The sequence below is a fragment of the Astatotilapia calliptera genome, unplaced genomic scaffold, assembly GCF_900246225.1.
Source record: "Astatotilapia calliptera unplaced genomic scaffold, fAstCal1.2 U_scaffold_118, whole genome shotgun sequence".
In the NCBI taxonomy this organism is placed as follows: domain Eukaryota; kingdom Metazoa; phylum Chordata; class Actinopteri; order Cichliformes; family Cichlidae; genus Astatotilapia; species Astatotilapia calliptera.
In genome coordinates this window covers 28776-56313 of record NW_020535639.1, presented here as the reverse complement: position 1 = coordinate 56313, position 27538 = coordinate 28776, and the positions used below count along the sequence as shown (strand labels likewise).

Below are 27538 nucleotides of genomic sequence, written 5' to 3'. Positions count from 1 at the left end.
GCAGGCTAAAGCAAGTTAAACAGGATTCTCTACAAGACTGAAAAACAGGATGTTCAGGAAGATATCGGTTGAACCATTAGTTTATGTGGGCTAGCACTGAGATCAGCTGATATCATAGGAATGTGACTGAGTTCAACTTGGTGAACCGAATGAACACTGTGCTCGACTTCATGAAAAATAAAAAGGGTCAAACAATAAAGGAGGGGCTAGGATTCATACTAGGATTGGTGTCATAGACACCAATATCCTTGAAAAGGTCAAACGGCCAAATAAATAGGTACAGTTTGTGTTAGGTTCCTAATTGCACATTCCTGGTGATGGCTGCCCCTCCCTGAGCCGATGCTGCCGGAAATCTTTTCCTGTTAAATTTCCTTCCCGTGATCACCCAGTGCTTGTTCATAGAGTATTATCTGATTGTTGTATTCTTTTTCTATTTTTCCCCCTATAAAAATAAAACTGAAATCGCATTTTCTGATTTCACAGGAAAGCAGATTCCCAGACCTCCCTCTTCCAAGCCTGGAAGACGCAAAGGAGTTCCCAAGCAAGCAAAGAGACAGTCTCAGCATGTCCCGGGTCTGCTCTGGGGTCTCCTCCCTCCTGATAAGACATGCCCAAAACACCTCAGCTACATGCCATCTGGTTCAGAGCATCGTACAGATGTAGTCTCTGAGCCCTGAGGCTGAGAGGAAAAGCTCATTAAAAGCTTTTACAGCTTGAAATATACCAGAATTGGCCTTTAATGATAGTGTACCTGGGCTTGTCTCGAAGTCTCTCATTGGAGGAATGGGAGGAGAGGTCAGAGTGGTGGGCCCGTCTGTCATCCTGTGGAGAATAGGAGCGGTACGACTCGATCTCAGAGATATCTGAAACACACAAGGATGATGAAAAATATCACAACTCCTGTGAAACCACACAAGAGTCAAGCAGCTATGGGGGTGGGGGGTGGGGTCCTCTGTGTTCAGGTAGTAAAGCCTATAAACTTTATCAGAAAGAGTAAAATGCTGCATCTCTCCTTGGTGCTTCTTTGTTTTGTAAATTACATAACATGGCCTTTGCTCGGCTCAAATGGCCCCTGGGTCATGAAAGCGGGGGGGGGCAACACAGCTCTCAGACAAATGAAGGTCAGAGCACTGTTCCCAGATGAGTAGCCACACCAATTAGATATGCAAATACCAGTTTCTGGGGTTACAATGATGATGATGGGAGCACTAAAACTCAACAGGATGTTTCAATGTTAGCATTCAGGGTGTGGAAGCTAGACTGCACTTCTATGTTATACTCCAGGGCAGGGAGGAATAAGCACAGTAATACCATTACAAAGTAAAATTACACATGTGCACTTAAGGTGATTTGTACCTGTCAGACCTCAAAATCCTAATTTTTTCAGTCAGTCGGTCCCTATTGTCCTCAAACAGAATTACAAAGAAGGGTGCTGGATGGTAGAAACCAGAAGGCTGCAGCGGTGCGAACCTTAACATAATGAAATTCTGTCATATCCAGTAGCAGGATTATGATAGGGGATTAGATCACGCCGCTAGAGGCGAATGAGCACTTTCACACATGCACACGCGCACACACACACACACCCCAAACCAGTCAAACTGGGTCACAAGTCTTCGTGCTATCCCCCCCTCCTCCCGGCAAACATTTGGTCAGTGAACAATCCACTCACACCACTTATCTCTATCCTTCCCGACCAATAACAGCATGCCATCTGGTCATGTGACAATAAAAACAGGTATAAAGGGGTGAGCAATAAGAGGGTGGAGGGGATGGTGATGATGTGCTGAATATGGTTAGCTCGTAGTGCTTTGTGGAATATGTGTATGTGAAATAATATTTAAATAAAACTAAAAGTTGATGTAAGTAAAGCCTTTATTTTAAGAATTAAGAACAAATTTGATTGACAGGTACAGAAACATTAATGGCATTAAGGTTTCCACAATTGATTCATTAGAAGTTCATAATGCAATGAGGTTTATATTTCTAGATATATATATATAAAATGATGAAGATGATGATGATCATGGAGATGATGATGGCCACTCGCCAGGTGTGCCTTTACACGGCATAGGACCTGCTGCTTTTCAGTTTCGAGTTTCTCTCACCGTCGAGCTCCGAGTCGCTGTCGACCATTGGCGGATTCGGACCAGGATCTTCTTCCTGTCTCGCTGCACCACCAGCTGTAGCTTCCCGCGGGACTTCTCAATCAGCTTCCCGGCATCGCTGAGAGACAGGTTTTCTGTCACAGTCCCATTAATCTGACAGAGACAGAGGGGATTAGGAGATGTGCAGACGCTTCTCACTCACGAATCACACAAACAAAGCATGCAATGTTTTACAGTTTTTAAATATTTTGTACACTTAAAAGGAATTATGCTTTTCCTAATGTTATATACAAACATCAACTATCACAACTACAAATGTTGATATTACACATGGTCAAAGGTTTAATCAGGTAAGCACATAACTAATCTCCGTGAGCCAAAAGCTCACTCATGCTTCAGGTTGCTTTAAACAGTCAGTTTCAGATACTTTTTTTCTGTTCTTGACTCTGTATGATGTCATTGAGATGGGTGATCTTTAAACTGAACCTATTCGGCATATGTCCAGCTCCAGATTTTTGTTAAAGCTTAAATAATCCTTATTTATTTTACACTGTAAAGATACAAGTCAAAAGAGGCAGAGGAGACAAAAGCAGCCATAAAGTAACAAAAACACAACAACAAAAATGGCTTAGCTAAAGTAGAACAAAGCAATAAGGTAAAAAAAAAAAAAAAAAAAAAAAAAAGAGCTCAATTAAATAGGGTAAAAGAAATCAAACTGATTTACAACAGTCACATAAAAGATAAAAAAAATGACAGAAGCTAATAAAAACATAAATAAATCAAAGAGCAAAAACAAAATACATTTTTTTGAAACATTAAAACACAATTCAGAAATACCCATGGAATAAAATAGCCTCAAATTCAATGGTGCTTACTAATGCTGAAGTTAAATGGAAATGCAGTCCCTAAGTTCATCCTTTTAGCTTCTTCCACCCTCATTTTAAGACGACTGCCATTCACCACAAATACCATTTAAAACAGCAGGTTGTTGGTGCTTCTGTGCAAACATGACCACACTTGGGACACCCCCCCTTCACTGATATCATACAGAGCAAACAGTAGGGGGAAAAAAAAAAAGTTTAAAAACTGAGCTTTTAAAGCAGTGTGAATCCTGAGCGTTGGTTCACTGAGATTACCTTTACACACAGCCGCCTTTGTTATTTGAAACTTTCAGAAATCTTGTTCATCTTGTTTAATATGAGACAATGTAAAAGTGACCCACTCTGCCTGCCTCTGTGTGGCAGCTGCTTCTCCAGGTGCTGATAGGAATGTGGGCGACTTGTCGACTAAATGTTTAATCGCTGCTGCCCTTTCTAGTACGAAATACTACTCTGTTAAACGCACGTTTCTTATTTTACACAATGGTACTTTTCTGCTAAAAAGATGTTACACTTCCGCTACCCAATGTTGCAGCTCCTGACTCTCTCTCAGTGGAAGACATAAACAAAAGAGACTGAAAGCAAACAGATGACAGCTGTGTTACAGCACGGTTTTGCAGCACTTTAACATAAAAGAAAGAAATTAGAGGCTGTTTGTCAGCTGTGCCTGGATACGGAATACAACCAAGCAACTGAAGCAGCAGAAACCAAGGTTACAATATACTAGCACTGACTTTGGTCAGAGACCCATCTACTCCTGGCAACCACTGGTCACTAGGGAAATAATTTATTTCTCAGCCTGCTCTTGATTGCTTCCGGAGCTGTAACTTAAGAAAGTGTAATGCAAACCAGAAATCGAGAATACTCACCTTCAAACTAAATTTCGCACCATATCACTGAAACCAACAACTTTTACAGAGTGTCTGTGTTGTCAGCAACCTACTAGTGAACAAGGCAACTGGAAAGTTTCAGTGCAGAGGTATATACAGCTTTTTGCAATCTTACTGAGGAAATACCAGCAAGCTTTAGCAACCAGCTGAGGAATACTCATTTTTCCAAAGCGACAGCTGGGCCATAGGGTCACAAACTAGTCATTAGTCTTGCGTGACTGCGATGTAGCCATCGATTTCACATCGACTGCCAACAACTGGTCAGGAAATACTCATTTCCCCTAGCGATCTGTAGTTGCTACGCAGTGTCTTTAACCCTGTGTGACCGGATCGTTTCATCCAAAGCGTGACCCATGATGCTGAGCGAAAGCCCAGTAAAATATAAATAAGGATTCATTTGAACTGTCAGAAATGGACGGTTAATGAGCAAAAAATAACAAATAAGGAATATACACCACCCTACCTTCAGAATAATGTCCCCTTCCTGCAGGTTTCCATCCTTGCTGGCAAGTCCTGTGCTGGTCATCTCTTTGATGAAGAGCTGGCTGCCCAGACGAAGGCCATATTCTGCAAAAACACAAATCACACATATATTTTATGTATAAATAATCAAACAAATATTTTACCTTATTTTACCCAACTCCACTTTAATTATATCTGACATTCACAGTCTAGATAACCTGGCATGACCGAACAAATGGAAAAATTAATCAGGTCACTTTTTCGACCTCTGAAGGGTTTATTAACGGTCACTGACCAAAATGCCTCTGGACACATCTGTATAAATGATGCACTGATATACTAGGCTGATGTTTAAAATAAGAATTTACCTATAAGCACTGTGATCACTTTTCCAACTGTTCATTTTGTTTTATGCATTTCTGTGCCAAGTGAAGAAATTCACCTCAATTTAAAAATAAAGCCAGTAAACAGCAAGCGCCAAACTGATGAATGGTACAAGCCATTTTATCTGCTGATATGCTGAAATCAGCTGGTGGTGATGTATGCTGACATGGCCGTGCCTCCATTAACTCTCTCTCTCTCGCTAGAATTGCTTGAGTAAACAATTAAACGTACAATTAGGACATTTCCATTTTGCATCCATTTAATAAAACCTTCAAATAAAGTGCATCCTTTCCTCTGCTTAACATTTATCAAATTTGTTGCCAATTGTTTTTCTTGTGGCAGACACCACTTATTTTGTGCTAAATGCAGGAGGGGGTTTCTTTCCCAAATAGCTGTACAGGTTTTATTTACTTTTTATGATATCAAGATACTTAGAAATGGGTAACAAAACTCTAGTCAGGACCACTTAAACCCTTGTTTTGGGATCACCATGCCCTTCCCTGTGCATATGAAGGAACCCCCTACTACAGAACAGAGCAGATATAAATGGCAACAGATATGAAATTAAAATAGAAACAGAAAAAGGAAGAGCTGGGGCAGGAGTCAGGTTTCCAATAGGCTTGCAGATGCACAAGTGCTATTGCAGCTACCTTTGTGAGATTTGCCAAATGGTTGTGTAGAAGGGTATCAGCTGAGGAAGACACCAGATAACCTGGTAGGAAAGCGGTTAACCTTTCTATGTTGAATAATAAACCACTCTATATGTCAGATAAGAACCTAACTGAGTGATTCTCAAACTTCTTCTTACCATCTTAGTTCAGAATTGGGAAAAAGTTCACAACCCTCCAACATAGATTGTTTTGTTATTTATTCATTAACATAAAAATAGGATTTAACCTGAATTTTAGTAAAGGTTAGCTTTCCGTGCCACCCACAGAGACTGTAACCCTTTTCATTTAAGGTGAAGAGAACCATTCACATGTTTTGTTTATCTGACAGACTTTTAGCGTCTCACCTTCGTTGGGATGGTTTTTCAGCAGTAGCACATTCACAGGTTTCTCCAGCGGCTCCAGATCCCGGGCAGGGCGTGGCAGAGGGAGGGGCACGGCAGCAGGTGACGGTGTGCGTTCAAGGCGGTCCCTGCTTGCACTTCGCTTTATTGGCTCGTCATATTTCCGCGGCTCATTTGCGATGCGGTCAAGTCCTCGATCGTAGCTTTGATCGCGGCCGCGGCCTCGTCCTGGACTGTCACGCCTGTAGCGCAGATCGGGGCTCTCGTTGCGGTCCAGGGCTCGGTCGCTTCGGTAGCGTCGGTCGGGGCTGTGGTCGAGGGCTCGATCGCTGCGGAAACGCCGATCAGGACTGTAATCTCGGTCTAATGTGCGGTCACTGCGGTACCTTCTGTCTGGGCTGTAGTCACGGTCAAGCGCATGCTCGCTCTTATAGCGGCGATCTGGGCTGTACTCTCTATCCAAAGTGCGGCCTCTGCTGCCATCTCGCCGGTACTGGCGGTCCGGGCTGAGGTCTCTCTCTGTGCTCCTGCCACGTTCCCGCCGGTCATAGTCACGATCACGTGTGTGGTAGCCGGAGTCCATGTAGCCGCCTCGCTCCCTCTCCAGGCTTTGGTCCCGGCCTCCGCCACTCCTAGCGCTGTACACGCTACGTCGGTCTTGATCATAGTTGTAGTCATCATTGTAGTCATTGTTGAAGACTCTGTCGTCAGGTGATGGCTGACGATTGAGCACATTGACTGGAACCTTTCTGGGCCTCTTGACTGTCTGAATTTTTCCATAAAAGCACAAACAGATCCAGTTAAGAAAAATCCTAATTCCTAATGTGAAGAGTAGATTCTTTTTTAAAAGAGAGATTGATAAGATAAGATAACCTTTATTAGTCCCACACGTGGGAAATTTGTTTTGTCACAGCAGGAAGTGGACAGTGCAAAAGTTATGAAGCAAAAATTAGAATACAATAAGAATAAATACAGTACACAACTGTACAGAATAGAATAAAATACTATATACAGTAGAATAAAATAGAATAAAATATACAATAAGATAAAAATAGAATACAAATGCTATATACAACTGAGTAAAAATACAACGATGCCAGAAAAGTATTGCACTTAGTGTTATTGCACCAGTGTGGATGTGTATGTTTGATCAGTTGGAGTCTTTGTTGTGGAGTCTGACAGCAGTGGGGAGGAAAGACCTGCGAAATCTCTCCGTCCCACACCGTGGGTGCTGCAGTCTCCCACTGAAGGAGCTGCTCAGTGCTTTACTTACAATTTTTGCTACTTTGCCACACTTCCTGAGGGTCTGGACAGCGAACGAGTGGATGGCTCCATCCATGGGGATGGCGTTCACCTGCACTACTCTGTCATTTTCACTAAACAAAAGTAAACACACAAGTTAATCCAACTGAAGTCAATTACATTTTTATTTATTTTATCAAGCTGTTACATCTGTTTTGTGAGTAGATTTATTTTGGAGTTTGTTTCTTTGGAGTAAAACCATAAAATAACAAATGGTACATACAACAACAATCCATCAGCTGGCCCTCCCTGCAGGACATCAGATACCACAATGGACGTCTCGCCAGTGTCCTCGTTTGGGTTATCCCGCCCTCCTGATACAGCAATGCCAAAGCCCATCTTCGAATCCTGAAAAGAGAGGAAAGATTTGTGAACTCAAAAACGCTCCAGCTACTCTCTATACAACTGGACATTGCACGCTGTGATTTTCACACAATCCTAAGCAAGGCTAACAGTAAAACACCTGCAGAAATATCTACACGTGACCATAAACTGTGTTTGTGTAAAGTTGTCATGACACTAGAATTTCAAACTCAGCACAGACATACTTAATACCATTTATTTTATTTACATTCAGAGGGGTAGCGCTGAAGTAGGTTTGGTAGTGCTCTGCTTCTGATGCCTTTGCACCACAATTAACCTTAAGAGGTTAATATGTTCTCATTTTCGAACATATTACTTTTTAAACACATAATTTAACATGAAAACACAGTTTATACTGCACTAACATTACAGAAGGGCAGGACTTTTACTGTCATGCATCAGTTTACTGAAGCACAAAATATACTTGTTTATCCAATGGCCAGAAATAACAGGAAAATACCATTTAAAAAAACAGATTAGGCAACGCTGACTTACTGCCTTAATAAAATGAAGACCAAAGTCAACCCCCACAGGCCTGTTTTAAACCAGGAAAGACCCAATTTAATCCAATTGAGATGCTGTGGTATGATGAAATGAAAATGTTCTATTGGATGCAGGGTCAACAATTTTTCCTGGATGTTGTTTATATCTCATAAGCAGCTGAGGGAAATGTCTGATGGAGTTTGTTTCTGCTAAAGGAGGTTCTATGAATTCCTAAACCCCTGCTCTGTGTGACAGCATGCTCAATAAATACATCAAAAGTATCCATTTGTACATTAATAGTTTAGTTGGATTTTATGCGGCATTATTCGCGATTTAGTTCAAGAATAAAAAAAGAAAAAATCCAGGTAATGAATTCATAAACTTTTTTCCTCCAACGGTACATCATGAGGGCTCGCTTCATTGTCCCCTTGTGTTTTTAAGCTTTTGCGTGCGTGTGTGAGGTCCAATAATCCCAACGGTGTGTTTCAGCTCACACTGCATTATCATGGCTGTATGTGTATTGTACATGGTGATTAAAGGGATTTTGACTGACTGCGATTACAGCTCTGCCTGCTGAGAGCATGTAGGACTATCCAGCGGCTGAGCACCTGTACTTCAATACTATGTAGCTTTCTGAAATACTACATTGATGTTTCATAAGTAACAAGTGTCAGATTTTAAGCCAATCTAACATGTGAGCACTAACAGAAAGTTTAATTTAAATACTCTGTTTTTAAAGGCTGCTTAATTCTTCATGTTTCTGGGTTTCTCAGATTCTACCTGCCACTGCTCCAGCTTGCCCTGATGAGATCAGGTCAGAGATTTGCTGACCCTGTCTCTCTTTATCCCCTCCCTTCCATCTGTACTTAAAATACGAAATAAATAAATAAATGAATAACAAAAAAAAAACCAAAAAACAAAAAAAACCAACAACACACTCTCTGGCAGATGGCTGTCGAGATAGAGGAAGGGTAAGAGTAAGAGCAGCAGTGGAGGGGGAGAATAGAGGGCTGCATCAACAAACTATGGCTAAAATATATCTTAAAAAAAGAAAAAGAAAAGGTTAAAATATAAAGTGTAATACAATTATTACATATATAAAAATGATAATGTAATAATTTTAACCCCAACCCTTCAGATCTCACATAAATGTCAACTCTCTCAAGGTTGCCTTCATCCTGACATGAAAACGCTCGACATTGTCTGATTTTTCCTCAGATTTCATAACTCACAGAATTTCTTCTACTCAAAAAACAAAAACACGTGCAGTTTGTAACATGAAACCAGGAATAATCCCCTGACTGAAACAAGAAGAAAGCCTGTTGCTGATTTGCATCGTTTCCACCAGTAGTTGAAGCAAGAGGGAAGATCTGTGGAGCCTGATTAAAAAAAAAAAAAAAAAAAAAAAAGTCACCAGCTGCTCCTGCAGATGCCAATCTAAATAAGAAATCTTAAACCAATTTTATAATTATTAAGGAATATTTACAATGTGATATGGGCTGATTATTTTTCACCATCAGGTTGATGAAAGTAGAGCTGGTAACAACTTTTTGGGGGGGTATTCTTAAGTGAATTGTCTCTCTTTAAATACTCAGAACATGCTTTATTTTCTGATGCATCAGATCAACCATATTATACCCATCTTTACCCAAAACCAAGTTAATAAACGGTGTGTGGCCTGTTCTGCCTTTTCTTCTTCTTCCAGCTGCTCCCTCTAGGTGTAGCTCCATCTCCACCTCTAACATCCTCCTGTCACACCAACCCACTGCATGTCCTCCTTCATTATAACCATGAATCTCCCCTTTTTCCTCTTTGCCATCTTGTAAATCTTGCCTCCGTCTGAAGACGTTTACAGATATTTATTTAAATTGGATTTGATAAATGCATATTGACTGGCTGGCAGATGAGTAAAAACAAAGCAATAAATCCAGAATTCAGTTTGGGAATGTTTGACGACATCCCACTCATATGAAACACATGCGAATCCTGCTTTTTCATTATTAAGTGCATGCTACAGAGATGGAAAACAACGCAAGCAACTAAAGATTAACTGTGTGATCAGGATCACCTCCACCAATTCCAGTTGCTGAACTGAACCTCTGGATTAGGGCTGGGCCATATTATACCGTTCACGGTAATACTGGTATAATGTTAGGCAACGATAGGAAAATGAAATATCGCGATAGAATGGGAGTAAAACGCGCATGCGCAGTGCCTTTGTTTCATACGCACATGGCCGATTGTTGAGTGAAACAGATGAACCAGAATTGGTTTGTAAAAATGGTGCAACTTCAGTGATGTGGTACTGGTTTGGTGTTTGTCCGTCAGCTACACGACAAAGCACATTTTTTTTGCAGAACATGCAAGCGGCCGTTGTTATTGTCGTATTTGTCGGACTAAGATGCTCTTAAATCTGGGAGTAATGTGGGTCCTAAACCCCCCTCTTCAGGTCAAAAGAACACTGCAGCAGCAATGAGAGTTAAAAACTGTCTAAATTCTTTCATCTTTAATAAAACGATCAGCATGCTGCTTTACCAGGTGTAACTATAAAGTTTAACTTCCAGGCATCCATGAAAACAAAAGTTATTACATTTAACGGAGTTAGAAGTTAGCAGGAAGCTAGCGGAAGTTAGCTCGCTAGTTTCGCTAGTTACCTAAGCATGATATAGCATGTTCTGACTGAGAGATTTCTGAAAAAAAAAATCAAACGTACAGCTCTGCTATCACTTCCAACATAAATGAAGACAGGAAACTAAACAGCAGTGACGTTTGTAGGGTTACTGAAGTTGGGCTAGCTGGTATATAATGATGTGCTACGTGATCGCTAGCGACACAGCTATGTTAGCATAACATAAACAGTGAAGCTGGAGGACGAACACTAACACTTTTCCACTTATAACAGTTTACGTGAAGGTTCTTCATGGTTAGAGACAAATGCAATCGCATGGCAGGATGCTGTAAACGGACCAAACTTCAGTCAGGAGAACAACTGAGATAATCCATCCACAATACGAGGTTAGTCATTAATATACTGCAACTACATGGGAATAGAGCCGCTGCCAGAGAATTCAACATTAATGAATCAATGGTACAGAAGTGGAGGAAGCAAGAAGAATGAGTTTAATAAAGTTTGATTTATCTCACTGCTTTGTTTCGCTTAATGTGCCTTATAATCCTGTGCACCTTACGGTCCGAAAAATGCATACTGCACACTGCAGTTTAATGTTGCAAAGCACCTCTTTTTAACTTCAGTGGATATTATACATGGTTATGCTCAGGATATGTCAGCCCATTTCTACTGGAAATGCCTTTTGGTTAAACTTTCAGCAAGGAATTTGCATTTGCACTGTTACATTTTTATAAAGCTTTAATGTACATAAAAACCAGCTTCTTGTTTAAGTGAAAATAAATGGAAGGTTGTCTTTTTGCGCTAGTAATGTTGTGGAGTTGTATTTTGTCTCGCATCAATTATATCGTCGGTTATATCATTATCGCAAATTTTCAAATATATATCGTGATAAATATTTTTGGCCATATCGCCCTGCTCTACTCTGGATTGTGTTTGTTCTTTTTGGAGCTTTTTAAATGCCATAATCTGACAAATGATATAAACTACTGGGCAGATATTGTACTACACTGTGTATTCAGTTTGCACTTTGTGCTGTATATACATGTCTGTGGATCTAGACTCCAGAAGTCATTTCTTTTTGGAGAAAAGGGTGGACGACTAAGTTACGAGCTGCAACCTACCTGAAAATGGAAATGTGGCTGAATGTTGCATACTGTAATAAATACCGTTTTAATCCCTTACAAGCAAAGTATGGGCTCTACCTTAGACCAAAAATCAAATAAATATCATATATTTAGACTCTGTGCTCCTTAAATGACATTAGAAATACTCTGAATATTTAAAGAGAGAAAATTCGGTTAAATAGTGGAAGGGACCAAAAGTATAAGCACAAAGCAGAGTGTGACAGCTGGCTGTGGTGGGGTTGTGAGGGGGGGGGCTCACGCCTACAGCAGAGGACCTTTTTGCACAAAATCTGCTTTTCTGGCCTAAGTGAGCCACAGCACGCGACAATGAGCTCATCATGATGATTACCTAAGCTCAAATGACTTCCTGCGCTTACACAGTCACACACGTGACTAACATAACAGCAGCCAGAACCCTGGTCACTGGATGATGGTTAAACAAGTTGAACGAATAAACGATTAAAGATGTGATAGCTGGGAAAAATCAAAAAGTGGAACTGAAGTATATCTTCATTTTTTAATAGTCACTGGATCATACAGTTTAGGATTCCTGGACTAAATTTTTCAATTGAGAAATAAATAAATAAATATTTTAACCTGGTATATTTATGTAAATGTATTTCTAATAAACTTAAGTTATTAATGATCAGAACATTGTTGAAAAGTAATCTAACTATGACCACATGTTAAACACTGAAATCTATTTTAAAAGGAACACATTACGCCAATTTCTGTTTCATATTTTTTTTTATTCTTGGACTCAAACCCTAAATTCAAGATGCCCCTTTGAGACCAACCTCTTTTTAAATAAACTTTCTTCTAATTGGCTGCCCCTCATCAACAAAACATTTGAACAGCTGGTAGGTGGGACTCACTCTCAGTGACATCATACAGAACCAGGGGAAAAAAATAAAAAATAAATTTGGCAACAGCCAATTTGCAAATCCCACATTGCTGCATTGGAGTAATGTAGATGTGGTCAAGACAACCTGCTAAAGTTAAAACCGATCATCTGAATGGGGATAATAGGTGATTTAACTGACTTTGAACGCAGCATGGTTGTTGGTGCCAAATGGTCTGGTTTGAGTATTTCAGAAACTGGTTATTTACTGGGATTTTCCTGCACAGTTAACTCTACGGTTTCCAGAGAATGGGCCCACAAAAGGGAAAACATCCAGTGAGCATCAATTCTCTGGGCAAAAATGCCTTACTGATGCCAGAGGAGACTGGTCCGCCACTTGGTACCAGCTGAGCATTGTTTAAACACGATAGCCTGAGTATTATTGCTGAACCTGTCCATCTCTTTATAACCAGTGTACCCATCGTCTGTTGTTACTTTCAGCAGGATAACATCCCATGTAACAAAATCATCTCAGGACACAGATTCCCATGTCTTGACCACCTCTTTAAGGTAGACTATAGACAGTATAAAAGATGAATGTTAGTTTTACTTTTCAGATATAAGTAACTTGGATGTGCTTTACACCTGCAGTCTTTTCAATGGCCACACAAAGCCAACAACTTTGGTTTCAAGTAAGACTTTGTGTTATATGTTATATGAGTTCTGTGGAAAACCAGAACTCAGCTCCTTTACTTTGTTACCTTTCTAAACAATTTCTTGATGTCGTCAGTCTCAAGTAGCACTGAATAAAATATTTAGTTGTAAATTATGGTCATCTTCAAAATCGACAAGGACAGTTAAAGCAGTCTTTAAGAAGCCTTGAGTTGCAATTGCCATCGCTATCTTGGTGTCTGACGTGATAATCCTTGTTTCTGATTCTTAGAATGAAAACTTACAGACTGGACTTCATGTTGTATTCAGTAAGACTGGAAACTAAGAGCTGAGCCCCTAAACTAATCAGGAACTGTTTTTTGAGGGCGCAGAGCAAAACAGCCAAGCTGTGTTTTCCCAGGTAGCCTTCTCTACAACCACAGGTCACCAGCAGATCGCCATCTGCTGGCTATTAAAAAGAGTGCAGATTAAATACACTTATGACTTGGTTGTAAAAGCTAAATCCATCTTCTATACACACACACACACACACACACACACACACACACACACACACACACACGTTTGAATTATACTCCCCCCTAGCTGCTAAAAGCTCCATGATCCATTACTCTAAGTTACTTAACCCCGAGTCAAGTATCATAAGCAGAAACATAAACATAACTGTTCTTGATGGTTTAAAACATAACAGCTCTGCTTGAATTTGGTCATTCAGAGTTCAGGGGAATGTCACTGACATCATTTTCCCTTCACTATCGGTTCACTTCAAAATATCAAAGCAATCAATTAAATGCATTTCCTGTGATCCACCGGGGTCAACAGCTCGGGCTTATGGAAAACATGTGCACGCTGTAAATGAGATGAGGTTGGGAGTGTCTTTAGGTGCAGATGGACTCACCCTATGCAAGGTCACGGTGTATTGCTCCCACACGGTCTCCTCCATGACCGGGTTCTGAGGAGAGAGAAGAAAAGATTACCACGGATGGGTTTATTTCACCGGACAGATTAATAATGTATTTTGTGATGTAACAACAAAGCTAGTTCATTAGCCCATGCTTCCTGTTGTTACACAACCACAAGAACAATGACAGCCCTCCACTGGGCTGTTTAGTGCAAGCTGTGAAAAGTAACTTCTGGCTTTTGTTGATTAGAAATGGATTTGGAACACTTAAGCATCAGTTTGCACTCTTTAAATAAGACAAAACAAAAAACTGTATGAAACAGGCTGTATGAGGAAGCCACCAGCAGTCACACTAAGAAATACTAATTAAAAGACAGACTCAAACTGACAGAGTGAGGAAAAACTGAAATAAAGTGAAATTGTTTAAAAGATGTTTCCTTTTTAAATAGATGCTGCCACTTTATTTATATCTGTTAGGAGACTAAAAACTCATTCAGTCCAAAGAAAATCCCAAAGTTGGTCAAAAACATGCCCTTATTTTCAACAACGACAAAGGCGATTTCAAAATATAAAAACACGAATGACACATCAATTTTTTTACACAACAAACATGGAGAGAGAAAAGGCAAACTACTTTATATCCGTTCACGTAAACTACCCGGAATTTTTTTCACCCGTTAGTGCTACTTTTCTGCACTTCTGACATCCTCATTTCAAAATAAAACACGACCCAAACCATTAAAGAAACTCTCAGGTCATGCTGGCTGGCAAGACATCTGATCAAATTTAAGCTGCAATCAGAATAGCACTCACGAGCCCCTGCAGGATACGTATGGTCTTCACCGCGTGGGCCCATTTCCTGTGCAAGCTGAGGACCGTCTTCATCATTGGTGCTCAGTCTCTTTCCTTTCTGTGTCTCTCCCTGCTCACCGCCAGCGGTGCTCTGGCAGACTGATGTGCGCCACAGCCTCCTCCATGGCCACAGCTGCACAACCACCAGCAGCTCTCTCCCTGCATCTGCCCGCCCGCCCGCCTGCCTTTGACGTAAGAGGGATTCTGCTGGCCTACATTCAGCACAAATCCCACCGTCTGCAGAAAGTGTAAACACACAGGCACACCAGCTCCTGTGCAAGCACGCGGCGATCCCAACAACCTGAGAGTTCATCCACAAACGCGACAGCGGATCACTCGACGTATTCCGGCTTCGCCACGCGCTCGCACATCGAGATATATCGGGCACTTCCCAAAGTTTCAGAGCCAATTCTCACTTCACAGAGACAAACCCACAGTGAACGTTTGAGGAGTTCAAATCTGAGTTAGTACAATGGTTAGGATTTTACATCGTGGGAAAGCGAAAAATCTCTGTGCTGCTGCCATTCCAGGCTCAGGCTTAGTGAAATGGGGGCATGACTCGAGCTGGCAGCACACCCATCATAACCCACTTTTTTGATCTTCTGGCCAGCACAGGAATACTTTAGGACCAGTGGCAGAAGCAGAGAGACCCCACAGTGGGGGGGAACAAACTCTTGGAGGGGTAGATTTTTTTTGTTTTGTTTTTTTTTTTAGATCTGGAAATGACCTTTGAAATGCCCATCTGGAACTTTATCTTAAACAGTTTTTTCGCAAACCAGGCTCGTGTGTGTAGAGAGCAATGGATTGGAAACATACTGAGCCCAGCCTCAATAAAAAGGGGGAACATTTATATTGGAGGGGGGGGATATCACTTGACATCCATTTGCACCACAAAGGGCCAAACAGACTGCCATGTGTGAAGAGGGAGACATATGAATGACTTAGAAATATGAGCGTGCTTCAGGCAAAGCCAAACCAATTTAAGTCAGAGTGTCTTTTTGTACTATGCGATTTGAACGTTATGGGTCCTCGCAGGCAGGCCCACTGGATAAGTCACAGTCCCTAGTGCAAGCGATTACATAACAAAACACAAACACATTTCCACTAATGAGGAGGGGAAATGACATACTGGGTTATACACACAGGATGTGACTTGGAAAACAAATTTAGAGATACAGCTCATCACTTATCACAAAGAAAATACAAAAATAAATGTGTAGCTGAAACACATACCATTTTTACTGTTACCGTAAGACAGTAACGTCTCTTGCAGAATTATTTAAGTACCCATCTATTCTTATATCAATCACGTTTGTCCAAAGAAAATAACCTGGAACATGTTTAATAGATGGTAGACCTATATTATCATTTTCATTATAACTTCATTTGTTTGGGGTTTTTTTTGGACTAATCTGAATGTTAAATGTAAATTAAGGTACAAAGTGATGCATTTTAATTATAACATTGAATTACATTGCTTTGCCTTCCCTACAGGCCAAAACTAACTAAATAAATACAATTATATAAAGTAGGAACATGACATGAAACATGCTACAAGAAAATGTTCAGTTAAGTTAAAGACTTTTCTGCCTATCAACCAAAGTTTTATTTAGGTTTTACAGCTTTGTTTAGAGTATAATCACATCATTTGAGCAACATGCTTCTCTTGTCCCAATTACTTCCCATCTTTCCTTGAAATCAAAGGAACATTATCAGGAAATGACAAAATGACCCAGCCACTTCCTGTGTTTATGTGCTGCTGATAAGAAAAGGCAGTGCAAGTCTACCCCCTCCTGGCCGTATACCTGCATTACATCGTGTGCCAGAAAAACAACTCCTGCATAAGTATATTTAATTTAGTGTAGAAAAACAACAACTACATTGAGTTTGAAGGCTTTAGTTTGTAATGCAGGGGGACCACAACACTGCCGTTTCCCGAGAAAGTGGATTTTCAAATAACCACAAGATAAATAAGTCCAAAAACGTTAAATCCGCTGTAAAATGTACCAATCGGTCGACTAAACAAAAACTGCGGATTGGATCAGAAGTCAAAACTAATCTTAAGACAACAGATGTGTTTAAAGTTAAAAGTTAGCTAACTAAACCGTTCGTGTAGCTGGTAGCAGTCGCAGTAGCAGTAACAGCAGGTGCAACAGGCTTCAGCAGGGATTCATGGAAACTCCCGACTTTTCCTCAAGGATATTCACACACATACACAGAGACACACGCAAACACACACACAGCACATCCATATGGCTAAAGTTATCTAATAATGCTACATTACACTACATTTGTATTCGTCAGTACTGACTGTAGGCGTACAAAAGGACTTACTGTTAAATACTGAGTAGCGTATCTGCTCAGAGAGAGCAGCCCCCCTCCGTTTACTGGCATCACGCACTTTGAACTGTCCGAGAGTGGTACCGAGGATTCAAACCAAACTACGACTAGTTAGGCGTTTCCGGTGGCACATCTGCCACAAGTTGTGAAGAATTTAAAAAAAATTAGAAGCTTGAAAAAGTAAAAGTCCCGAATGTTTCACTCTAAGTGAACCACTTCACTCACAAAACACACAGACTTCGTGAATCCAGAGTAAAAAATTAGCGCCGACAGCTCCTAGCTTGGTTCAGATTGTACCAAGTAGGACCCCCCGGGAGGGGTGGGGTTAGGTCCAAACTAATTTAGATAAATAAAGACCAACTCGAACAACAGTTTAGAAACTTAACTTTAATGAAACTAATACTGATATTCCAATAATATGTGTAATTACAAACCGCTGATAACACAGCAGATAGAGAAATAAAGGTGGCTTACGACCACCCTTAGATCGTTGAGATGGACGCGTCCAAAATTCCCATTGATTTTTAGGCAGCCTGCTGTGAGGCTTCCAGCCAGACAGCACAACAACAGCCTTAATTAAACTAAGTGAGGAATATTATAGACATTAACCAAACTGTCGACGCGTCCATTTTAGGATAACTGAAATATTTTATTCCAACTGCTTTCAATGCAAAAAAAACAACAACAACAACGTTTATTCAGGGTGTGTAAATAATAATAACTCTTGTGAGTAAATCCAACACCCCTCCCCCAAACGACACATACATTTAAGCTCCTAAATATCTACTAACAGGTTTGACAGGAAAAAGTATAGTTTGTTCATTTAGGCAGAATGCAGTCATTTGTTGAGTATTACCTTACATTGGTGTTTGCTGTCTGTTAATATCAAATTTCCCCTAACTTAATATCTACATCTCTACATCTAAATGTGTATTTGCGACATTACAGATTGACTTTACATTACATTCAACCTCTACAACTTCAAAAATGTTTCCCAGAACTTTTCAAACACATCTTTTTTAACTTAAAAAAAAAACTTTATTCTTTAACGGGACATTTGACATATTTTGTCTTGCCTAGTCTGTTCAACTGAACAAACATTTATATTGAGGTTTTCTAGTCAAATGGACCACTTAAAGGGCTTTTTAATACAAGCTGACATGCCCAAATTCATACAGTAGTACTCTAGAGCACACTCACTCATATACAGACGGATGTGTTGGGAGTTACTTGGGTTTCAGTAGCTTGCCCAAGGATCCTTCAATATGTGGACCGGAAGACCTGAGGACTGAGCTACTGACCTTCCTGTTAGTGGTCTTCTGATTCCTTCTATTGTTGTAATAGGAAAGGATCTTCCACTACAGTTGTGATCTGTCCTTGCATCTGAAATATAACTTCTTTTTTTTTTTTAGGTCATGGAATAAAGAGATCAGACTATTTTCCTCTCTCAAATGATGCACGCAGCAAGAAATAGTTGGCTTTGGATGCGCTTCCACCGGTGGAAATTGGCATTGTTTGATTCCACTCATCTACTAACAGGCAAATATATTTTTAACCAATGAGAGCAGCGTCTTCCTGGGTGACAATCAAGAGGCTCATATCTTGGAATGGCCTACACGCCTACCAGATCTCAATCTAATCAAACCACCTTTTCTTAAATAAATATGACAGACATCGCCATGATCAAAAACACAAAATGACGGTGCTCTGCTTCAACAGTGAAGTTACAGAGTCTAGGAGAATCAAATCCAAGGGGCACTGAAGCCATTTTGGTGGCACTTGGATGGCTCAACACCTTAAAATGACTCTTAATGTTGGTTTTCCTTTATTTGTCACCCATATAATACTATGTGAAAAACTCAAAGCTCCTATTATGAGAAGCTTATACAAAAAGTCAAGATGACCACATGCAGATGTCCCACAATGACCCCTTGTTTTTCCCCCCCCTTTCATCTCTGTGTGCACAATTTACTGTGTGTACGAAGCCACCCTCATCTGGTATTTTATCACAGAAGAATCAGATAAGAACACGCCAGCTGACTCTGAAAATGTCCAAAATCCTTTATACAACCTGATCCATCCCTTTAATATCCACCATTTTTACAAATTTCTGCTTCTGAAGAACACAGCACTTTATCCACACTTTTTTTAGGGCAGTGAATTAAATAATGACAATACAATTTCAGAGAAATTAAGGTCAACCCAAATAAATCAACACATTCCACTCCAACTAAGAGATGCCAAACTGATCTTAAAATAGGCCATCCAAATGCAAAACAGCTTCACTGCCCTGAATAATTTGTGGGAGCAAGTCATTAAAACAATGAAGCTTCTGGGACGTGACATGTCTCCCTGGTTAATCATCATTCTGGATTCAGGAGGGGTCACAACAGTGTAGTTATATTCAAATAAGGAAACGGGGAGGAAGCAGCCTGGGAAAGACTGAGTCACTGAACTTTATCTTCAAGTCGTCAATGTGTCAGAGCAGAAGCAGTCTCAGTCACAGCTTACAAATCATTTTTGCACAAATAGAGGAAAAAAAAGGACATGCCTGCATTTTTCAGATCACTGATGGGATTACGCAAGAGTTTCGTAAGACTGAAAAATCATTAAATTTTCAACAGCAGAGTTTCACACAATCACCCGAGTGACGTTAACCACAAAACCCATCAAACCTTGCTTGACAAAAACAAACAGCCAAGAAAAAGGACACTCAGTGCGCTCCATGTGTGCACAGACAAGCCCTGAAAGCATTACACTCAACACAAGGAAATCATTAAAATGCAAGGATTTGACACATTTTCTTAGCTTAGATAAGCTCCAGCTAACAAGCAAAATCACTTCTACAAATACCATGAATTTAATTAAAACATTACTAAGAAAAAAAAAATTGTAGTTACCTGAATTACATCATTTCCACTGAACCAATTCAAGTAAAAATCATACTTTCATGTGTCTCATCTCAGCTTGGCTTGTTTTTGGTAGCTGGCGTTTTCCCTCTACCTCCTCAAAGTTTGCTGGACTCTCACTGATAGCAATGTCACACAGAACTGAAGAAACATCCACGTGATCACACTACAAACACAGGAACAACAGAGGATATCCACGAATTCACTTATGCTCCTTATCCAGGTCGTGATCACAGAGGCAGCAGCCTGAGCAGAGCTGCAAAGACCTCCCTCTGACATGCCATCACCTCTAGCTCTTCCAGCGATCTGTCAAGGCGTTAACAAGCCACCTGAGAGACACAGGCTCAATTTCATACCTCCTCACTCTGTGATGAGTCACCCTTGTGGCTCCTGGAGGGTCTCTTAATTAAGGTCCAGAGGTGAACACCCAAAGGCAACAGGCTGCATCTACACAACAAACATGTGGCCTTCATAGTATGCCACAGGACGAGGGCTGCTTGATTGCCTTCCATTGCTCTGCACTGGATCTACATGACTTTGGCCTAGCACCATAGACAAGCATACCAGGTAAACACATCGTTTTCAGGGATCTCCTAACAAACTGTTAGAGGGAAATACAGCAGGAAGCTGTGGGAGGTCCTCTGATGCTGAAAAAAAAAAAAAAAAAACAACCTCTAACATCATCTTGATGCATTTTATGTCACTATCAAGTAAAAGATCATGTCCACCGCTAATTGAAAAATGCTGTAGTACATTTCAGAAATGATAAAGAGTCTTGGAAAACTTGACCTCTGACCTTGACCTTAAAGGTTGAGGTCACTGAGATTCATACATGTTCGGGATTTTTAAGCAGATGCAACTATGGTATGAATTTGAAAATCACTTTCTTCTCGAGTTATTGCAGTCACAAACCTGCGTCCATGTTGCCCGACTGACAATACAAAAAAAAGGGAAGAATAATGCATTACAATGTGCTTTTCAATAACATTTACAGTCAAATCTTTCCTAGTCATACACAAACACATGGATTTCCACCATTCACAAGTGCGTGCAGCCCAACACAAGCACTGCACCTTCACAGAGCAAGGTTAGTAAGCATCAGTGCAGACTCAAACCTCAGCTGGCTATTCTCAGAGCTGAGAAACAGCAGCAGCTCCAATCTGAACCCCTCCCTACAAAACAAACTCCTCACTCGGTTTCCGCCTGTTGTGTTCGCCTCCTTCTCGCACAGGGCACCACACAGCCTTCACAAGAAAACAAGAGGTGGTGACTGTGGTCATTGTAGAAAGCTCTGCAAACAAATGACTGAATCTTTGTTTTCCCCAAAGCTTTTAATACCACAAAAATGAACACGAACACAGCAGTATCAGCTTTACTTTGATGCTTTTGTGGGGAATTTAACATGGTTGGAAAATAACTAGCGTCTGATTTATTATCTTTAAAATCTCCATAAAATTAAAGACAATGATTGTACTGTGATTTCTTTTATGCTAACATGCAAAATGAGCTTTCAGTGCAAAAGCTCCTTTTTCCACACACACACACACACACACACACACACACACACACACACACACACACACACACACACACACACACACACACACACACACACACACACACACACACACACACACACACACACACACACACACACACCAACCACCTGGGAAACAAACCATCAAACAACACCGCACATATGCAAATGGCTTAGTCATCAGTGCTGTTGTTCGCTCTTTCCTGTCACTAACATTGAGTAGGTGCAGAGAGAACTGAGGCTGAGATCTCACTGACGGCACAACGGCTAATTGAAAAGCCACTAGATTCACTGCTAGATGTTTAAAGTACAGTAAACTACAGTGTGGTGATTTCAGTTGTGAATGGGAGGGATGTCTGAAGCCTGGGAGGACCTCTATATCAAATTTTAACTTCAACAACAAGTTTGTCTTGCAGCGGTTGATATTAAATTATTTCATTCAAACAAAAAATCAGAAAAATGTTAATGATCGAAAGGGTTATACTTACTAAATTCTGGGGGGTTCATGTTGATGAACTTCTAAATTTTAAGAGGCATATTGATGAGTTAATGAAAAAATTACCTATGTTGATATTAGCGAACTACTTACACCGATCGTTATTAGAGCCTCACTTAAGTTACTGTTATATGGTGCAATACTTATCCTTCCCATATCAAATAACACACACACTTCAAATAAAAGACTTCAAATATTATGGTCCAATCTAGATGCTCCTTCTGATCCCCTTTTTCTTGGTTACAAACCTCTAAATTTAAAAGAATATAACATATTTCACAATGACTGTGCTATGTATAGAGTAGTATTTACATTTAACAAAAGACTTTGTGAGCTTATCCAATATTTCATCCTTCTCACACATATAATACGAGAAAACAAAAACACCAAGATTTGAAGGGAAAGATTTTAAACTCTGGTTGGCTTTCTACCTGAGATTCACACTTATTTTTATGTGAAACTAGCTAGAGGTATTGGTGTGTTAGTGTATTAATGGATGGTTAGTGTAACAGTGTTAGTTATATGTTGGGATCTTTAAGGTTACCTTAGGATACTTTAGTGACTAGGTTAGTTACAGTACATTGGTAATTCTATACGCATTTGCTGTATATTATCTGATGTTTTGGCCCCTATTTATAAGTTGAGGTTAGCTTTTAGGAAGCACCATTTCACAAATAACCATCTCATATAGACTATCATGTTGGAATGTATATTTTGATTGATTTGTGAATAAACCAAACTGAAACTAAAGCAAAATAAAGCTCAGAACTGTGTACTCAGTTCAGTAAGAGACTGGACACTGGGTAGAGTTTAGGCTCAAACAGTCGAGTATCTGAACCAGTCCTAGCAAAGTCATTTAAAAATGTTAGTTTTAATGTTGTACGCCACGATTGTCACACGTGATGGCCGACTGACGGTCCTCGCCTTTTTTTCTTGGCTTAGCTCACTGAAGACTCAATCTATTGCATTCGATACCAAAAAAGTACCAGGTACAAGGCACAATCCACAAGGTAGTGTTAGTGAAGAAAGGAAAACAAAAAAATATCACATAACTCTAGGCCAAATCAGATACAGTGTGGACGTTTATGTAAAAGACGTACCATCATAATAGCCGAGAAACTGCGTGAAGACAGGCGGCGAAGATACAAGTACTGGGCTTCTCTGGACCAGCAGAACTTTCTGCTGCACTTGAGGAGGTCAGTGCTGGTCTGGTCAGAGCCAGGCTGATCCCTGAGCACATAAGAGAAACACAATATTACATCATAACCAGCAGTGTTACCATAATGAAAAGGGATTATTTAAAACTTTCACTGTATAGCACTTTGTCTAAAGGGCAGCAAGAGGAGTAGATTTATTTCTTTAGAGGATGCTTTGACCTTAAAACATAGCAATTTGTTGAATAGTCTGAAATATTTAAATAGGCATGACTCAGAAAATCATGTTGTCCAAGTGAGGTGTCAAGAGATGCTTTGCACCAGGCGGAGAGATCTATTTTTATACAGCATAAAAAGAATAAGGCTCTCTAAACATTCCTGAGTTATGTAATTGCTTTACACATTTCCTAGACATGTTCATTTATAGTATTTTACACAGTTTGCAGGAAACATTAAATAAGAGACTTTAAAACAAATTATGGAGGAAAAACTCTTTTTGGGCTCGACTCGTAGTTTTGCATGACTTTAGTTGAAAATAATCTATATTTTTCTGACATTTGGACGTAATCCACCTTCTCCCTCATTCTCCTTCTCCTGTTAAGCCATCCTTCTTTTGATTGGCTGCCCCTCGTTTGAAGAACAGGTGGGTGGGGCTTTATGCAGATCCTAATATGGCAAGATTAAAAATTATCTTAAAAAATGTTTAAGGGCAATCAAAAGCAAATCAAAATGATATAGAGTATATAGTATGATGGATACTTTAATAGAATTAGCCACATGTTTCTCATTGGTGCATGACACAGTTAAACCAGACTCACCAGAAGACCAGACTGACACAGATAACAGACTATTATCAAACTCATCTCAAGTCTCATTTTAAGCATCTCTGCCATTGATCACAAGCATCATGTCCAAACATATGGTCAACACCCATCCCCAGCTTCATGGCATTGTGTCAAACACACTGAGATGATCTGAGTGGATAAAGTCAGATATCACGTACAGAGAGGGAAGAAACCAGATTTCCTCTGCGTGACCAAACCTTAACTGTTACACTTTCAAAGAAACCCAAAAAAACCACACTCTGTGAATGCAAAAGGAGGGGCTCAGTATTTCCAGGAAGACCTGAAGCGTGCCTGGGGATAAAAACACTGGTGGTGTCTCCACTGACTTCTTACCGAAGTCCGCTCTGCGCAGACTTCATTACTCTATGAGCGACTACATTAACCCTTGTGTGGTGTTCGTATTTTGTCACTCAGCCAGTGTTCATGGGTCTGGTGGACCCGCTAGAGTTTTGGCTTTCCAAATTAACACTATCAAACAATTTTATGTTAAATTACTCAACAGATGTTTACTTCATCCCAATTACAAGACATATGAACAGCAAACATGGTTAATTTTTTCCCTTTACCTTTATTAGATCACATTTATGAATTAATGTGCTTCTCGTTTTTCTTTTATATAAAATGTTATAAATAAATCAGTTATAATCAAGTGGAGTGAGTGGAAAGACACAACACATTTACACGTGAAAAAATAATTAATTGTTTAATTTTTCTTTTGAAAAAAACTGAACACGGGTCTCACAGACCCGAACACCATACAAGGGTTAAAAGGGCATTTAGATATTTTAGTACCTCATTTCCTACAAGCTCATGGATATTTATCCTGGCATTTATAATTATGTTACTACTAAAAGCAGGATACTCAGAGGGTAATGTAAAACAGAAAGCCAAACCATTTTAATCCCTAGTATGAGCCACGCTCCAAAAACATATCCTATTTGCTATATCCATTCAAAACAACTCCTCCATTCTCCATGAATGATTTCATTTGGGGAAAAGAATCAAAGTCACCTCTTCAATTTGTTTTGTTTTTTCTTTTCAAATTACAGCTCAATCAACAGTTTGCATTTACTTGCATTCTGTAATGATCCAAATTTATAATGCATTTTCATGTTGCTTCCACATGCTCCAAAAACTGATAAAAAAGGAAGCATTTGTTCTGTTGATCGCCCGCCCTCTTCTGTTTTTTGTTTTCCTTTTGGTTTGTCTTCTGTGTGGGACTTTGTGACTCGTTCCTGTAAATGATTACTGCTTGCCGGCTTGCTTCCAAGTAATTGCTGCATATTAATATTAAAGATTTCAACCAGTAAAACCTAACATGGCTTTTATTGCGTAGCACACAAAGGAAACACAAAGGAAACAAAGCAAACTTCAGCAGCACTTGTGACAAACAAATTAAAAGTATTGTCATGATGTTTTTGACAGTGCATCTGAACTTACAGACCAATATCAAAGTTTTTAAATTTCAATCAGATCTGGATCCTTCCCAAAAGTTCATTATATCTAAGTTGGACCAAGCCCTACCTATGAAAAAAAATATTGAAATGGCAAATCTGTCCATAATATTGTAGTAATCCTGCTAACAGACAGACAAACAGAGAGATAAACTGAACCAATCACATAATCTGCTGGGTGGAGGTAATTATGGCTGAAACATAAATTGCTCAATAACCTTGGGATCAAGAATATTTCAAGTATACCTCCCTCAGTTGCAGCTACAAAACTGATACTTGAGGGTGAGGTAGTTCACAGAAGTAACATTGTTTAGGGCCTGCTTTTATTAAAGCTTGTAAGTATTTGTATTTCTCTACTTTTCCACAGATTTGTCATTAATGTGACAAGCATTAGTTTGATTATTTAATCCTGTTGTTATAGTTAGATTATCTTGGATGTGTCGAGTGTAAGTAGTGAACAAGTTTGTGCGCACAGAAGAACTACATAATTATGAATGAATGAAAAAAAAAAAAAAATATATATATATATATATATATATATATATATATATATATATATATATATATATATATATATATATATGACAAACTAATGAGGTAATAAAGCAAGTTAGTCGCTCAGCATGACAAACTAAAATGTATCAATACAAATGCAGGAGAAAAAGCTACAAAGACAGAGGATGAGGAGGTTTCTACTTTGAAACTTTAATCAACTTTAAACTGTTTGGAGACAGTGGTGACAATTTGGCTGTCACGATACAAACGATAAGAAATTCTTTGAAGTGTAAAAGGAAAGAGGCTGAAAATGCTGCTACAATAGTTGTAGCCTGGGCGGGGTTCCACATTAGGGTTGGGCGATAATGTGCAATTGTTACTCCTGACTCCCTTTGTTATGGGTCGCTGCTCGAGTCGAGGTGTGTGAGTTTAACTTGGAAGAATAGTGTATTGCAATAATTACTGAGGCTGGTAAATAAAGCAAATACTAAACTGAAGCAATTTGTTGATTGGTACATAAGTAATTATTGAAAAATTAAAAAAAGACTACATAACAATGATTTTAAACAAAGTTTTAAACAGAAAACATTTCCTGCCAAATGCAGGACACAACACAAACACGGGTCTTTCTTTAAAAGAAAATTACTTTCCACATTACATCACTGTGTCTCTCTGTAGTGAGAAGAATGTGTCATGCATTGTGTTTACAATCCACCTGTCCGATTCCTCCCCCTTCCTCGTGGCAGCTAGTGGCCCAGATGGTCACAATGTTGATATATTTGCCTCACAGATTTCTGCCTTTAAGGATTATGGTGAGTAACTGAAACACAGTTTCTGTGCTGTGTGAATGAAATAAAATACCTTCCCCTTCCTTCTTGCTTGGGAAACTACTAACAATAGAATTATCTGCATGACCACCAAACTGTTTTTTCTTCAGAAATCTTTTAATTCCCCCACTGAACTGCAACAGCAGGATATAAAAATCCATCTTCTAGAAGGAAACATCCAATACAAGTACCGGTACGGTACAGTAATCAAACTCACCCTGGGGGTCTCCACAGTTTCCTGCCTGGTGGCAGCAGCTCCCGTTTGTTTAAGGGTACAATCCCCATCGCTGCCTGCATGATCGTGATGAACTTCTTAAACTTCATCTTCTAACTCTCCTTTATGAACATCCCATGGACCTCATCACTAACTGCTGCTACACTCCCTGATCCCAACCTGAAGTGATGAGTGTCTACTCATCTCCTTTGGCATCATCAAACTTGTCTGTTCTTGCGCCTCAGTGCATCACTTTCTCCAGGAGACTGAGCCACAGATTGAGCGTCCAGTGCTGCGCGGTTCCCGCGGCGTGACCACTAAGGGTCCTGTCCTCAACCGCTGACTCCCACAGATGTCCTTTTGGCT

The 27538-nt window shown here is 39.8% G+C and overlaps 1 pseudogene; it reads right to left on the bottom strand.

The window, feature by feature from the left end:
• Positions 1-6: 6 nt before the first annotated feature.
• LOC113017396 (tight junction protein ZO-2-like) lies at positions 7-27538 on the bottom strand (annotated as a pseudogene).